Source organism: Electrophorus electricus, chromosome 13 (genome assembly GCF_041902795.1).
Source record: "Electrophorus electricus isolate QZ-2024a chromosome 13, ASM4190279v1, whole genome shotgun sequence".
Lineage (NCBI taxonomy): Eukaryota > Metazoa > Chordata > Actinopteri > Gymnotiformes > Gymnotidae > Electrophorus > Electrophorus electricus.
The window spans coordinates 3,784,100-3,799,172 of record NC_137509.1 but is presented as its reverse complement, the minus strand read 5'-3'; the positions used below and the strand labels follow the sequence as shown (position 1 = coordinate 3,799,172).

The 15,073-nt window shown below is 42.4% G+C and overlaps 1 protein-coding gene across 11 annotated transcripts in view; it reads left to right on the top strand.

Annotated features, from left to right (window-relative positions):
• Window positions 1-2,395: 2,395 nt before the first annotated feature.
• Window positions 2,396-15,073, top strand: part of adgrl2b.1 (adhesion G protein-coupled receptor L2b, tandem duplicate 1) — a 93,592-nt gene continuing 80,914 nt past the window's right edge. For 6 of the 11 annotated variants that reach the window (XM_035536577.2, XM_035536571.2, XM_035536575.2 and 3 more), the window contains exon 1: window positions 2,397-2,987. The gene's annotated coding sequence lies outside the window, so the exon portion shown is untranslated. Of the gene's footprint in view, window positions 2,988-15,073 lie in introns of all 11 variants that reach the window. The other 5 variants (XM_027028565.3, XM_027028564.3, XM_027028566.3 and 2 more) reach the window with 2 other exon arrangements.

The following is a 15,073-nucleotide window of genomic DNA, read 5'->3' as shown; positions in this document are numbered from 1 at the left end:
AGATAGATAGATAGATAGATAGATAGATAGATAGATAGATAGATAGATAGATAGATAGATAGATAGATAGATAGATAGATAGATAGATAGATAGATAGATAGATAGATAGATATCCATTAAATGTAGCTATTAAATATTTATTGAAACAAACACACTTTTCTATTCACCACACATCACTCTATACATAACTGGAAAGTAACTGACTCTACCAAACTTACTTTACTTCCCTGAAATATAAATCTGTATGTTAAAGATACATTTAAAATGCCAGGTGCTAAAAATATAAAATGTCCTTTTGAATTTTACAGTTAATTTTATTTCTTCAGATTTTCTAGTTTGCACATTAGAGTATAAAATAGTATACAGAATTGTAATTAATTTGAGATACAACATGTACAAAGTGCATAATTTCCAAAATAGAATTTGTGCTTTTCCCTGCGCACATCAAATAAATACGTCAACATATAACAAATGTACTAAAATCCTAAATAAAAACACACAATGGAAAGCTGCATGTAATATTTTAATTGTGGTTTTTAGAATAGGGAACATATAAATTACAATAAACACATACATGAATATACCTTCATTTATATATATATATATATATATATATATATATATATATATATATATATATATATATATATATATATATATATATATATATATAATATTTAAAAATGTAAAAATGTCAAGTTCCTTTGTAAATGAGCGCATTTGCAATAGCACTAAATATGATGTCAACTCTGATAACTGAAAACCTAGTAAATGACCAAATGAACCTGAACAAAATGCAGGCCTGAAACTGGTGGAGTTGGACTTTTTCCAGCCTGATGTTAAGAGTTCACACGCACCTAAAATGGGTGAACTGGTATTGTGACATTGTGTGGGGAGAGGGAACGTACCCTTGAGTGAACGAAAACTGTCCCAGGCTCTCGCCAGTCAGCTTGAATAACGTCTTCACACCTCTCCACGTTAGTGTTGCTTGATGCATAAACATATTTCCCCCAAATGTAAGAATGCAGCAGCAGATGACCTGTGTTACACCTGTTTTCACTTACTGCGCTATTCTTTATTATGTAAAGTTATGCCTCTGAATACGAGAGGTCTTTACTAATCCTCCCTTCTTTCCACCTGGTGAATTGGTGTTTCCTCTGTGCTGCTTAGAAACGGATCCTTTTTTTTTAATACTTTTTTTTTTTTACCTTTCCTCTCTCCTACTTTCTTTTTCATTATTGAAGCCACATGTAATGGAGCCCACTGACCTGGCAGTGTGCTGGGCGAGCGAGAAGAAGAAATGGGTGGAAATTAATCTTCTGACTATAACAGTTTGAAATGCTCTTGTTTTTGTATTTGTGTAAGCGTAGTGGAGCGGTGAACGCAGCTCGAATGGAGAAATATGGCGTGTCTGCTCCGTGTGTGCTTAATCCAGTGAGGCGATCAAGACTGCGTCTTTGAAGTTGCTTGAAACAAAAAAGGAGTATTATGAATGGGACAGGCCTGGAGTATAACACTGTCCCACCCCCACCGCCCGAGATGTGGGCTTGAACCCCTCCCCATAGGCCTACACTGTAAGACCCCCCCCCCCCCCCCACACACACACACAACCTCCCCAACGTCTCTTATTCATATTCAACTCAAACGATATTTTACACTCTGGGCACTTGAATTTCAACCTTTTCCACGTCAGAATTTTCAAACAAATCTAGCACTGTCTTTCTTTTCCGTCAGATTCACAGTGCTTAGTACTGACTAGTGTCAAACCACAATATGAGTTGTCTACCTCTGATTACCTAGCGTAATCCCGGTGCTTCCCGGAATAATTAGTAGGTTTGTGTAATTTCTTGTTGGCAGAAGTGTTGAAATGTCATCTTGGGGCTCAGGTTACCGGAGAAGCTGTGACTTAATTCCTCTATACAGCTCTGTCCTTTTCCAGTTCCCCAGCTGGGTACTGTTATATTTGCGCTTCATTCTCGGCGATTTCTCCGCTCGTATGCCGATTCGTAAATGCTAAATGCATTCTCTCCACAACCACTCTTAGTTCGAAATTAAACCTGTCTCATCAACGCATCTCAAGTCTTATCAGGCCCGGGTTCCCAACGAACGTCCCGAATGTTCAACAATGTGTACAATGTAATTGAAATTGGACTCAGTGTGGACAGAGGCGCAGAATAATTTTAAATAATCACCCACTGGAATTTTTTTTTTCATAAGAAAATCTCAATTATTGCGAAAAAGCGTTATGGATTTTCTAGATCTACGACGCACTGCGCGTAATTGGACCACGCGTTGGGAGAATTGTTTTTCGGAGACGGAGTGGCGAGTCTGTTCCAGCTCCTGGATCGTGTCTACTCCTTGCCAGGTTTTGCGGCAGGTCGTCTCTAACACAGCTGCTGCAGAGAGAATTTACCCGGCACCATGCCTTTCTGAATCTGCCCAGGCTGCTTCTGGAGCTTGAATCATTCTGTCTGCGCACTGGATGCAACTGGGATTTCCTTAAGTTAAAAACATACTTCAGACAGAGTCTATAGCAAGCCACGTCCCGCCGGTATAGCTCGACATCTCCACTCTACACTGACTTCATCTACTGATTTTGCAACGATGGCGAGACGACGTTTCGGCTGTATTTTGTATCGTGTCTAAGCCGTATTTGTCCCGTGCGCTGATTTCTCTGGTTCCGACACCGGGACATTTTTTTTGCTCTTGGTATGTCGAATTGTTGTATGAAAAGAACTACCGATTAATTTCGCCACGTATCTTGGTGATGGAGTTTATCCGATTGTCGGGAATGCGTAGACCTACTGGAAGACCTGCTAGGTGAGAAAGCCCGAGTTGCCCGCTTGAGCAGAGTATGCATCGGAACCACAGAAGTCTTTGTGCTGCCCCCTGATCCAGTCTCCCAACGGTCCGCTCGTCAAGGGCTGTCGGTCGGACACTGAACTGCGTCAAAGCTGACTGCTCTGCTGGGACAGTATCTCTGTTTGTAAGTAGGCCCACTATACTCTCAACAGTTTCTCTTTATTTTCAACGTATACTTGGCCACGATTCATGTAGACCAAGTTCCCGTCTGTATACGGTTGCAGTATTGTGTTTCCTCGTTTCCAGTTCGCAATTCTCCACCGACTCCATAACATCTGTGCAACAGGGCATAAGTTAACCTACGGTGTTGGCACAAAACAAACGAATCAATGGTCAGACTGAAGTTTCATTTGTAGAGTTCGACTATTGTCATCCAGTAGTTAGATTTGAATATCTGTGGGCTGCGGTCCCATTGATATGAAGCATGGCCATATAGCCTGGGCTACGATGGAGTCTCCAGTAGGCTATACGGGCGAATATTTATTATCCGGTTCGGCAAGAAGTAACATTTTATAACAATGCAAGTTTGACCAGCGGCCTTGATTTCTTTTATTATGAAAACATGAACAGAATACCAGATGTGGCTTCGCTGAGGGTTATCATATCCTTAATCTCGTGTTGATTAGGGTGGTGGAATTATACATTCTGGTAGCCAATATATTAAATAAAAGAAGGATTTCGGAGACAAACAAACAAACACCGGGGGAAGAAGGCTGTGTTATCTGAAACTAACCCAAACTAGTTTGCACTACCTCTTCTGACAATTCCACACACATCAACTACCATTTTTCTAGGACATCAGTGCCGTTGTGATCTTTACAAATATTTTGCGTTTTATCGGTTTTGAAACTTGTCATATAGCCCGCTAAGAGTATGTTAATTTAATGCGATCATATATAATTATTCACAGTAGACTGCGCACTAGTGCGTAGGCAGAAATTAGATCATTTTACTGTACATGCATAATTCAGCCAGCTCTGAGGTACCCACGGCAGACGTGTGTATTGTGATAGGCACACGAATGGCCACAATGCAGCCTAATGTGCAACAGAAAACAAGCGAGGAAATGCTTAACGTTTAAGTGCCACCGACGAGAGAACGACCTGTTTTAACGATCAAGACACGTGAGTCGTATAGGCCTACAAGTGTCAGGGGCTGCGCCTTCGCGATCAACACATCTAAACGGAGCTCTGGTGTGGCTTTCTACTCCACCTTTTTTTGTGACAATTAAACCATGTCCAAAAACCTGCTTCGACTGTTCTTGCGTTCGTTTGTTTTGAATGAACTTGGGTCGTTTATTTTTCTCTAGGCCCGAACACAGCCTGTTTTTTTTTCTTTTTTTTCTTTTCCGGGATTGGACATTAATTGGGCCGAATGTAGCAGAGCCAGCCTAGTACTCACTCAGTCTTGCATTCAGTCATTCATTTTTACCGTTTGAACTGACAGGCAAGCTGGAGAGGAATTCTTCGGAACAAATGCGCCGTTGTTGGTACCGTTGTCCTGCACCCCGGACGCCTCTCGCCTTCCTCAGCGCGCTCTGATTTGCTCCATTTGTTCTGCTCGTCTTTAGAGGAAGTGCCATCTCATCTCACATCAACTCCCCGCAAATGGTTCGAATTTATGCGAGTGTGATTTCTAGCGGTTTATTTTCCCAGCTCCTATTTACATATCAAAGTGGCTGCATTTCAATGGCGAAACTTAGATTAGCATCCCCCAGTTTCGCCAAGGAAGGTCAGTCGGGAGCGCGGAGCGTGGCCCGACACCACAGAGCACTTACAGCACCGTTCATCTTTAACTGCACTTAACGACACGACAATGCTGCTGAAACTTGTGATAAGACGAATGGTGAAAATTTGGGGGTTTGCGCCCAGAGTCAGATGAACAATAGGAATTATATTTAAAGGCACGAATTCAGGCTTCAGAAAGGGGCTGACAGGTGAACTATTCCTTCGCTGAGAAATCTTTAGCACCCTTAACATATTTTATTAATACATTTTAATACTGTAGTCTGTATAGTACTGTTTCTTAGACAGCTTAGACAGATCACAATCTAGATATTACCTGAGCACTATGGACATCGTGTATACAGCAACCACAGATTTAAGCTTTAAGCATATATATTTAATAAGACATTTCTATAATATAAATACAATTAGTTATAATTGTTTAAACATATTTGTAATTTATGGGTGTGTTCGTTAAATTATTCTAGTGGTTGTTCGAGTCCTAATGCACACATTCACACTCATGCAATGCACGCACACACACACACACACACACACACACACACACACACACACACAAACGGCAAACAGTATTACTCTTTAAATTATTCTTGTAGATATTCAAGTCCTAACACACACATTCACATGCACATGTGCATGGATACACACACACACACACACACACACACACACACACACACACACACACACACACACACACACACAGCAAATAGTGTGACAGAATTGTTCCAACATTACCTCCATTAGTAATGTTTCCCTTTATTTTAAAAAATTCTCCAGCATATTCCTATTAGCAATTAATGTATTATCACCAAATGTCTGACTCTTAACATGGGTACTGCTGTGTAACCATTTGAACAGTGGAGAGTTCCTCCAGTGGTACTATAATGTATTTGATACTGATGATTGGGCTGCTTTGTCTCTATAAGCCCTGGATGGCATGAGAAAGAGCTTCTCTAATGTCCTACTCAGTGCGCCAAATTTTGCTAGAAGCTCAAGAGGTGATTAGGTGAGTCGTTGGAGCTACTTGGACACCGTTGGGTTTGCAGAGAGAGTCTGAAAGCACACAGGGAGAGCACGAAAGAGTGAACAAGAGACAGAGAGAGAGAGAGAGGCAGAATGAGAGAAAGCGTGAGAGCTCAATTTCCTACATTGAGAACCAGTTCAATCTGAAGTGTGAGGGAGAGTGTGGTACATGCCACACCTGCCTGCTTCACTCACTGCATGGCACTTTGACAGCTGTCGCTCTCTGTTTCATGGACCCCGACACACACAAACATAAACACAGACACACATACGCAAAAAACAAGGCACATGGAAAACGAGTGGGTACCATGTTGCGTGGATGAGCCAGCCTTCTGGCAGCTATGGGTGTCTCTGTCGTGTCAGTAGTGTCAGATCAGGCAATCCCCTGTAAGGATACTCACCCTCTCCTACCCACTTACTCTCAGTGTAGGGCCAAACCAGCTATTCGTGTCTGGACCTCACCCTCTCCTAACCACTTACACTTAGTGTAGGGGCAAACCAGCTATTCGTGACTGCAAATGTTGACTTACCTGCTCAGTGCCTCTTCAGTGGAAAGCATTCCCAGGGACCGAGCGTCTTATCTTCCAAAGCCTAACAGGAGCAAATAAGGTTAAGACTGAGCTGAAAAGGTATTGATTCTGGATATAGAAGGCACAACATATAATGCAAGCACTCTGAAAGTCAGAAAATAGAGGCTGCTCTAACTCAGCGGATTTAATATTTATATTTGCCATTATTAATCCGATTCTTTTGGCATTGTTTTTTAAAGTGGTCGCCTTATTTCATTTGTCTCTTTATGACTCACCTGCCAGTGCTTGTTTTACGGTGCTGTAATATTTTATGGGTAATAATTAGGACGATAGAGTGATGGTGCTTTTTCTAGATTTATCTGTAGTTTGTCTGGAATACCTTTGCAGCGTGTGTTGATATTTTTGACCAATTTAGAAATGATGGATAAACAACGGGAAAAAACAGTTGTGTCAAGAACTAGATGGCTGGTGTTGCATCATAGTTCGCAACTGGGCAGAAAACATGAGCGTTTTCCTTACGAAACAAAGAGTGCGTGTGGGCGGCCGCCTTGCGCTGTAGTCAGCAGTTTTTCACACGTTTTTTAGCTTCTCAGTAGGCTCATGCTGGGTGCATAACTACTGCCATTAAAGCCACCCAACAGAACTGTGAAAAAGGGCCCTAGCAAATGGAACCGCAGCTGACAGTTTGGAAGAAGATAGAAAATTTCACATGGATGCAGAGCGGTAGATTTCAGAAGGGAATTCTCCGTGCCATAGTGCGGCGTTGTGGGCTGCTCTTCTGTCCTGCTGCAGCCAGTGTGACTCGACAAACACAGTTAAGGACAGCGTGTGTGAGTGTTTCAAATTTCAAGTTTCAAGTTTGGTTTATTCGTCACATACATAGTCATACACAGTATAACTCGCAGTGAAATGGTTGAGTGTGTGTGTGTGTGTGTGTGTGTGTGTGTGTGTCTGCGTGCGTGCATGAGAGGGTGTTGGAGAACAGCATGATAGAACATTCCTGGTATCCAGTACTATATAAACTCTTTACAGAATTGTTCTTTATGTTTGATTTTTTACTCAGGGCAAATCATGATGTACATATTGAATAATTCATATCTGTTTATTTGGCAACTTTTTCTTGGTCTTTGGTTCCTACTGGTCATGGAATTTCTGGAATATCAAGGAATTTTAAAAAGGCTATTCCAGACATGGAAAGTCAGTGGGTTTGATAGTTTCTTTGGTTGGTCATGGTATATCAGGGACCTTTGTTTATAGCATTTGCTGCCAGTTATAAAAATGTTATATTTTTGACATGGTTCCCATATTGTCTGAGCAGTTGTTATGGTTACTTGATTTGTCTGTGCCTATTTATTAAAGGCAGTCATGGAAATGTACCTTTTTAGGCAGTGAAACTCAGGGAAAAGTCAGGGAATTTGACATTTGACTTTTGGCATATCTAGCTACTGCAGTTTCTGCTTGTGATGCCATAGTGACAAATCCAATGGCAAAAAACAGGTAAACAGAGACCTCAAGCAGAGAAATGCTAACTGAAAATGTGAAAATGAGAAACAGTTGAAAATATATGAACTCATTTAGTCAAAAGCTCTTCATCTGTGCACATAGACACTTATGGTTGGCTGCGTTTTTGTTTGTCAGTTTTCTCCTGTGACCTCAGGTGCATAGACGAATTCTTTAGTGTGTATTTTTTTAAATATGCATATGAATTTTACTTGAAATCTGCAAGACTCATTCACTAAAAACAAGGTAAAATTTGTAGAATAGAATGTAGAATAAATAATAGAGTGCTGTTATATAAAGTTAGGTATATCTGACAAAAAAGTACTCATTTGGAATCTAAACTAAAAGTATTCCTCGTATGAAGTGCGTGTGTGTAGCAAGGAATGCTTGTATGAAGCACGTGTGTGTAGCTATCCCTATCCCTATCCCTAGTGTGTGTGTGTGTTTGAATGTGTGTGTGTGTGGTTTTAAACACCAGGAATATGCACACACACTGACAGCTGTGAATGCGGTTTGGTTGCGTGATCAATCCTGCCTGATCAATCCTGCCCTGTTTGTTAGAGACGAGAAGGGCCCAAAACACAGACTTGTGGAGCTGTCACTGTTGATTGATGGATCGCTGGGTGTCTTTTAGCTTCCTTATTAACCCCCGCGTGTCCACACAGCAGTCTCGGCTGGAGCTGCCGAATTGGGCCTTGATGGATAGCCAGAGGTCTCGGAGCTCCATATATCAGGGGATTAGTGCGCGACGTCTCCACTGGGCTCCAGGCTCCTCCACCACGACAAATGGCCACTATTAGCATAGAGAGAGAGGAAGAGCGAGAGAGAGTGCAGGGTCTTCAGAGGATGGGGTGATAATACACTCTATCCTCTGTGGCGGCTTTTGTTTTCACACCACTTTCAGCTAGCAGTGCGCGCACACACACACGCACGCACGCACGCACGCATGCACACACACAAAACAAAACACATATATGCTCACATATAAACACTCACTCACCACTGGTAGGAAATGTCAGACTTCAGGTGTCTGTCAGCAGTAACACACATAGAAAGGAAACTCTTACATGTAATTGATATCTGTAGATCTGAGCTCATATCTGTAGTATATATACCCTATATGGTAAAAGGCACAGGTAGCCGGGTCACTCATAGGCTGCCGATGTTAATTTCCCATAAGGAAAAAACATATTGCATAACTGAGAATTGACCTGGTGGTTAAATACCCATTATTACATTGCCACTTAGAGAGAGATAAATTTGCAAAAGTCAGTAGAATTAAAAATAGTAATAAAATAATTAAATCTTTTCTTTTTGTAAAACAAAATCGTCTTGTTGACCTCCTTCTCCAATTGCCGCCAGTAACGAAGTGTATATTTTCTGTGTAAATGCATGAGAACACCAATCAGCACAATGATTTAAACAATAATTAGACTTTTGTAGTCAGATCAATGCATGTAAACTTTTTACTACGTAAGCTCTCCCAGCAATGTCAGCAGACTGCAAAACACCACTATAGTGGAGCAGTGGAACAGGGTAGCGCTCTGATTGTGGCATTGTGCGGCGGGCAGTCACGCTAATCCCTCTCAGGCTGCTGCTCAGACGATCATATGACCCTGCACCAGTGCTCCAACGCAGGAGATGTGATAGCCAGGGTGACCCGTGCCTGTCCACCGCGGTCCTACTCCCGTCACGCAGGGGCGCGGGGGCTGGCGTGGATAATCCGGTGCGGATCGCCACGCCGTTCACCTGCTCCCGCCGTCGGACAGGGTCGCGGCGCTTGACGCTGGATCAGCCCCGCCGGGGGCGTGCCCCCCCTTCTCCTCACCCGTCGCCCGCGCTCCTCGCCACGGCGATAGAGCTGTTAGCAGTGAACAGCTTGCCCTTTTAACGAGCACGGTGGCGGGCGTGCTCCTTGCCGGAGCTGGCCGGCTGGCGGTTTCAGACGAGCCTCGCGCCCCGGCCCGGTGGATAATGTGTCAGTCGGGATGGAGCTGTGATAGATATCAGGTGATTAAGGGATGCGTGCAGACTCCCCAAGGAGCATTGATCGCCTCCATAACTCAAGCTCACCGCGATGCATGTGCTTGGCTCCATCTCTGTGGCGAGAGAGAGGTGGGGAAGGTCCTTCAGCGGTCCTTGGGCCCCGAAGCCGTCACCTTACTTCAGAAACACAGCATGTGTCCTTGAGTGCAGTGTGCAGTCGTGGTGACGCTGCATGTGGAGGGGGGCACAAACAGCCATGGACGTCTGACTCCAGCGCCTATTACATTGCGTCTCTGTGCCACTGTTTTACACGTGGGTGTCAGGTACGTTGACGCTTTCATGTGGGAGTTCTCCTGTACCTCTTTCATCAGCTTCTTATAAAAGCAAGTCAGGAGGATGCTGAATACAGCATTACGGCCAAATAATGGCTTCTTCCTGTATCTGTGTTCGCTGTACACTGTGCGGTGCAGACCTTGCTTGGTCAGATGTCACATGCCTCGTGCAGATGAACCAGAACTATGATAACGTCAGGTCGAATGAAAACAATCTATGCTCATTAAGTATTAATGACACCAAAAGCCTGTCACTGAAAGCAAGATAAGGCAGTGGTTTTCTGCCCGAGCGAACAGTTTTGCCATCTCCTATCCCTCGATAAATATGGTGTGTTCAAATAATGTTGATGTTCACATCATTTCTTCCTGCACATTCTTTATGCATATGGTCTATAGATCGTAAGCCGTATAGGGAGTCTGATAATGCAGAGTGCCACATAGGGCCTGTAGGCTGGATTTCCAGGTAGAGCGTGCACAAACGAGTGGAAAATACTTTCATATAGTGCTACAGAGCCACACACTCCAGCCTAAGCTCGTCTAAGAATGCCATCCTCAAAGGCAGGGCTCCAGAGGTAAGCCCCCTTTGATTGGGTCGCTAAGGCAGGGCTGACGAGGGAGAACAATGAGATCTGCACTTCCTGTACTGAGTGCTAACAGCCATCTTCAGGAGCAGGTGCTTCTGATCAAATCACAACACCCGAATCGAAATAAGTCACTTTTTTGATGTTTCGAAGGTAAGGAGGTGATTTTGGTAAGTGAAGACATTTAGTAAGCCAGATCTAACTTCCATAGCAGTTGTGACCTTTTCTGTATTTATTGCGCTGGATTTTTGCAAGCAGTGTGAAGAGTTGGCATTTGATGCTAAATGCCTGGGGCAAATAACAAGCAGTTAGGAATCATCATTTTAGGCATAGCGACTTTGAGGTTCATTCCAGTGCTATCATTCAATACAAATTACAAATTTAAGTGGACTTGGAACAGTGTGTAGTATTAATTGATTAAATTAAGTCTTTCTTACTCGCACCAAGTTACATGTAATGAGTTTTATTCTGGTGTTTGGGCACATCGTCACCTTTTTTCCACTTTATTTTTTGAAGGCACTCTGAGAAAAGTGACCATATGTTTTGTTTTTTTTTAATGTCCATGATTTCAAGAAGAAGGTTTATTTACTGCAAGACACTCACCACTCACATCTGTGTGTTTTGATGTTTCTGGTATAGGAATAATAGCTGTTTCAAGTTTCAAGAATTTCAAGTTTCCGCTGGAATGGTCTGCACGATGATAACAAAGGGCTGCGCTAAACTCTTACTGCCTGAGAGAGTGGAGCACTCACGGTGGGGGTGGAACAAGACCCGCTAATGCGCCCACTCGCTCTTGATTGGCGATGATTGGTTCCGTTTCTGAGGGCTACTGGCCGACTGAACGCGAGTCGCCTTGCCAGACGGAGCCTGCCGCTGATGGCCCAGGCAGAATTGTATCTTGAATGATGTCTGGCAAGAGGGATTATGATTGCTGATTGCTTCGGGTTTTAATTATGGAAATCATGAGATGCTTCTTGCGTGTGCGCATGGCTAAGCCTTAAACATGCTCAGGGGAGTGGGTCATTATTTCCCTAATAGCTGAAGTCATAAAAACGGCAAGGAGACCTGTTTTAAAGAATGCACTCCAATTAAATGAAGTAGGACTATGTTACGCTAAGTCGGGACGGTAAACACCGTTACGGCTTCCACTCGGAACACTGTTAAAGGGTGTTAAAACAGTTACTAATCCTCAGAGTTTACAATAAAGAGAGAAGTCAACACATTGTCATATATGAGGAAGTCCTGAGGGGGGGGGGTATATATGGTGTAACGGGGATGCCGCTGTGTAATTTAGGCTCACGGGCACAAGCAGCAGTGGTTGGAGGAGTCGAGAAGGGGCAGGACCACCGGTGGGAGGACATCCAGGTTGCGGTATGACACTTGGTTTATCCGGGCCCGTGCCTCCATCCGTACCGTCCGAGTTTAATATCTGGAATCGCAACCTTTAAGTATATTCTTCTGATTATGGGCAATAGGTGAAAGAATCCAACAGAAGTCGACTGAATATTGTGAAGTAACCTGAAGTTCTGTAAGTACCTTGCTTTTAGAAAATTTTTTTTTTTGTATGTGTATAATTTAAAAATAACTCAACCCTCGATACAATAAAAGTATTTCACTGAGCTCACTGATGTAATCGATGCAAACTGTACTGATTGTGGCTCTGGAACTGTTAGATAACTTATTATATGCCTAGTGTCTTAGCCCTATGGTATACCTGATTCACCACGGGAACGGTTAGTCCAGTCCTAATATAGGCAAATAACTTGCAAATATTAGTTCATCCAAAGTATGTTATACAAATTAAGTAATAGTTATTTGTTTTTTTGGGCTGGTGTCAATGTTGCCAGCCATGTCTGTAATTTAAGGACTCTAATAACTTTTCATATACATGTTTATTTTATTACTGTGATTAATAATACTCTGGACATTACAATAAGTCTCTCAGCTACTATGTTTGGCTATTTTGCTTGGCTACCTAACATGCAGTATCTCATGAAATCCATGTCGATGAACATCAGCAGCATGTTACAAGAACAACAAAAACCCAGGCATTCTCTCGTTGCCTGCTGTGGGAACCTCACCCCTGTAGCAGCAGTGCCCTGCTCACCAGCTGAGCCCTGGCACACAGGGATTAATGTTTCTGAGTTTACCAAACAAGCTTTCTCAAATGTTTGCACACGGTGCCTCCTGGTAGGCAGGGGTATACACTGGTAACGGGGTTGGGGTGGGGCATAATTGCCAATCCTGCATGTGCACATACAAACGTCATTGCTTTGCATTGGCTGGGCATGAAAAAGCTCTTGAACCAGGGTTCGCAGGTGGGAATACAGATAACGGTCTGGTTTAATTTCACTCTGCAGCTCAGTGTCTTGAGTTCAAAGACCTTTAGTCGGACATTTTAATTACTTTGGAATTGGATCTAATTGATCTTGGCTTAGATGGACTTCTCTCACTTTCAGACTTGGGGCAGTTTTTTCTCCTTCGTGGAGATGAGGTCTGTGGTGAACTGCTGTCTCTGTCTTCCTTTGCTTGGGAAATAAAAACTCGGCTAAAAATGGAATAAAGGCAGGTCCGGATTTTAATGCGCTCGGATTCTGCGAACCTCCGGTGTTAGGAAATCTCTAGGGTGCTTAATTAATATGAAACTGAGCAATTTGTACTTGCAATAAAGGGACGTCTAAATAGCTCTGCTGTCTTAAGTTCCTCTGGCTGGACCTCAATCCATAATACGATTGTTTAAGAAAATCTCACCGTGGTATATCACTTCAAATGATCATGTTATCAATACAGTGTTTGAGAAAAGAGAGTGATAAATCCTTTTGTCTATCTCAGTACTTTGCAGAACATTCAGAATGAATGGATGGTTGAATTGGAATGGTAGGTTGCTATGGGAAACATAATTGTCCAATACATAGTCCTAATATTTTAGATTTCTCTTGACTAAAGCTTGTGACTAACCATAGTAAAATGTCTTGTGACAAAATCGAAACATTATGTTGTTTTTGAAAATGAATCAAAATTATGAAAATTCTTGGGTTTTTTTTGTATTATACCTTGTCACAGTGCCATTTGTGTCTGAATGACTTTCTATGATTTGTTATAAACATGTCATTTACAATGTTTCATTTTCTTGCAACTGTATGGTTCTCAGTAGAAAGTTCATACTTAAGTTAATGTGCAGCATCTTCGACAAAATATCAGAAAGACATCAGCCTGTGTTGCAGTATTTTTGGTTTGACAAAGTGTTAGTAGATTTCGGGTCACCAAATTGCCTTTACACCCTTGTGGAAGAATGCAGAGGTAATTTTATTTTTCACGTCATCTAAGCCGCGTCTGTTGCAGAGGCTGCTGACACCAAGATGGTGTCTCACAGAGTGCTTTTAACCCCCACCATGTTGTCACCAGCCATGATAAAAATGTTATCTGGCCCTTAGATAATGCTTCCCGCCGATGGTGAATTATTGAAAGCCACGTTGTTGCGTGCGGGACAGGGTTGGACTTTTAAGTCAGTGTAGTGCCGTGCCTTCTGTTTGGTAACTAAGAGACGCTACCCAAACAGCAGAAGGAATGATGTGTGGGGTGAGAGAGGAGAGGTGCAGCAGAGAGGGGGCAAGGGCCCTGAGAAGCTGGAGAACAGAAAAACGAGAAACACAGGCTGGCCAGCAGGCCGACGGCAGATTAAGGCGAGCAGAGAAAAGCTGTGTGTGTGTGTGTGTGTGTGTGTGTGTGTGTGTGTGTGTCTTTTCTTTACTAATTTCTATGGTGCATTGAACTAGAACATGGTAGTTGATATGTTTTTATCTTTCTCCATTGAATTGAATGAAAATAGTTTTTTTTAGAGCTTATATATAAACTTATATATGCACTTTAATAGACACCATATTAATAAAAAACATTACTTCTAAGTTATATTACTTATCGAAGTTAATAATCACTGGCAGAAAAAATTCAAATGCATGAAAGATGATTTTTTTCTTTGCTAATTGTTTCAGAATGCTCATTGCTTCATAATCATTGCTTAATGATAAGAGTTCACATCTTCATTTATCAGCATTTATTAGCTGTGATTTTTAGATGCTAATGACAATCCTGATTATTGTTATTTCTTTGTTACTGAACTAGTTTCCATCGCATTGTTAAATGAATAGACAGTGCCTGAATTTACAGTTTCATCAGACAGCAGATCATTCCCATCTTCCCAAGCCTACGCTTGTGCACGACTAGAGGAAAAGTCAGATATCTGAGAAAAGCGCTAGAGATGCTAACTCTCTAGTTATTGGGACTTGCATATATATATATATATATATATATAGAGAGAGAGAGAGAGAGAGAGAGAGAGAGAGAGGCAAGTGTGCCAATATCTAGAGAGTTTTTTTTTTGTTTGTGTGTGTGTGTGTGTGTGTGTAGCATCTTAGCTGTTCCCAGGACTGCACTGCACTGCACTGCAGACTCAACATCTGAGCTCTCCAACACACACACACACACCCACACCCACACGCACACACACACA